General features: G+C 41.6%; 1 non-coding gene across 1 annotated transcript; it reads right to left on the bottom strand.

Annotated features, from left to right (window-relative positions):
* Positions 1-491: 491 nt before the first annotated feature.
* LOC133314794 (small nucleolar RNA R71) lies at positions 492-598 on the bottom strand. Its single transcript, XR_009752007.1, has one exon. It is a non-coding gene; the product is annotated as a small nucleolar RNA R71 (small nucleolar RNA).
* Between the last annotated feature and the right edge of the window lie 1720 nt (positions 599-2318).

Raw genomic sequence — 2318 nt, 5'->3', positions numbered from 1 at the left:
TAGAAAGGACATTGAGGAAGCACAAAAGGGCAGCCAGGCAAAGGAGACAGTTGTAAGAAATTGGTGAATCAAGTACGGTTAATCAGGAAGAGATAATGGCAGAGAATCACAGACCACCACCACCACAGAGGACACTGGGAGAGTACATGATTCCTGCAGTGATTCCTCCAATTGGGAGTGTTGTGCGCCCAACAGTGGAGCCCAACAACTTTGAATTGAAGCCTGCTTTGATACATTTGGTGCAGAAGGACCAGTTTGCTGGAACCAGTGCAGAGGACCCTTACTTGCACATAGAGAACTTTCTATTGTTGAGTGATACTGTGAAGATAAATGGTGTCACAAGAGATGCAATTATGCTGAGACTATTCACTCATTCACTGACGGATGATGCAAGGAGATGGCTGCAATCTTTGCCACAAGGAAGTATAACAACTTGGGATGATCTGCAAACCAAGTTCTTGCAGAGGTTTTTCTCAGCATCCAAGAGGGCCAAGTTGAAGGATGAGATTACAAGCTTTAAGCAGAAAGAGTCAGAATCCATTTATGAGGCTTGGGAGAGATTCAAGACTTTGTTGAGGAAATGTCCACAACATGGAATTGAGGCATGGCAACAAGCAGCAATCTTCCTGCAAGGAATGACCACTAACACTAGAACCTTGGTGCATGCCACTGCTGGTGGATCATTGACTACCAAGACCCCTCAAGAAGCCTTGGATATCTTTGAGTCATTGGCATCTCAGGAATTTGATAATGCCCCAGTGGCTGACAGAAGGACAGGAGTCATCAGGTTGGATGGGTATGATGCTCTGTTGGCAAGGAATGATCAACTGATGCAGACACAGAGACAACAGCAACAACAGTTGGATACCCTTATTAAGCAACTCTCTTCACAAAAGGTAGCTTCTGTGGAAACAAAGAGTGTATGTGCTATCTGTGGCAAAGGCCATGTGACAGAGGAGTGTGATCATGGGGGATCACCAGAACAAGCAGAGGTGAATGGAGTGTGGTATGATTAGAATAATCAAAGGAACTACAACAATCAGGGAAGGAATGTTTATGTGCCACCATGGAAGAACAAGAATCAACACCCATGATTCAGCTATAGTTCCAACCATCAATTGAACCCAACATTACATCCTCCACCACCACATATGAAGGAGCAGTCAAGTGATCCTGCTGCATGGAAGAAAACGTTTTCTCTGTTATCTAAGACAACTCAGGATTATATCCAGGGGTCTAATTCATTCAGGGAAGAGACAACTGCATTCATGCAGGAGACCAGAACTTCTTTCAGAAATCAGGAAGCATCAATCAGAAATTTTGAGACCCAGATTGGTCAATTATCAAGACAGATATCAGAGAGACCACAAGGGAAATTTCCAGGTGATACATTAGTGAATCCTAAGGAGCACTGTAAAGCAATTATGACAAGAAGTGGGTTGGTACTTCAACCAGTGAAAAAGAATGTGGAAAATAAAAAGAATGAAGAAGAGGTTGTGGTTGAAGATGTAGTCTCTGATGATGAAGTAGAGAAGATGAGAAATGAGAAAAGTGAGAAGGAAGTAGTTGTTAGAGATGTTATAGTTGGAATTGATAAAGAAGAGGAAGGGAAGGACAATAAGAATGAAGGAGAGGTAGAAGTTGGTAAAAATGCTTCCCCATAAAAGATGATGAAGTGGGAAAAGAAGAAGATGGCTAACAAGAAAGAACAGCCAGTTATTTTATCTCCATATGCTAAAGTTCCCTATCCTCAAAGGTTGAAGCAAGAGATTCAGAAACAGCACTATGCAAGATTTCTGGATATCTTCAAAAATTTACAAATTAACATACCATTTTCTGAAGCACTGGAAAATATGCCTCACTATGCAAAGTTCATGAAGGATCTTCTTACTAAGAAGAGGAAATTAACTGATGGTGAGACAGTGGCCCTAACAGCAGAGTGTAGTGCCCTAATCCAGAAGAAGCTTCCAACAAAAACGAAAGATCCTGGAAGCTTCAATATCTCTATTGCTATAGGAGATGTGGAGGTGGGAAAGGCATTGTGCGATTTGGGAGCCAGTATAAACTTGATACCATTGACAGTATGTAGAGCTTTGGGAATCAACACTTTGAAGGAGACCAATCTTATTCTGCATCTTGCAGATAGATCTATCAAGAGGCTTGAAGGTGTGGTTGAAGATGTCTTGGTCAAGGTAGACAAGTTTATTTTTCCAGTGGATTTCGTGATTCTTGACATGGAGGAAGAGGATACATAAAGTCCTCTATTGTTAAGAAGACCCTTTTTAGCAACTGCAAGATCTTTGATAGATGTTGAACAA

This window comes from Gastrolobium bilobum, unplaced genomic scaffold, assembly GCF_033153095.1.
Source record: "Gastrolobium bilobum isolate Gb01-03AN ecotype WA unplaced genomic scaffold, APGP_CSIRO_Gbil_v1 utg30825, whole genome shotgun sequence".
Classification (NCBI taxonomy): Eukaryota; Viridiplantae; Streptophyta; class Magnoliopsida; order Fabales; family Fabaceae; genus Gastrolobium; species Gastrolobium bilobum.
Note: the sequence above shows the minus strand (reverse complement) of the source record. Positions and strands in the feature narration are given on the sequence as shown.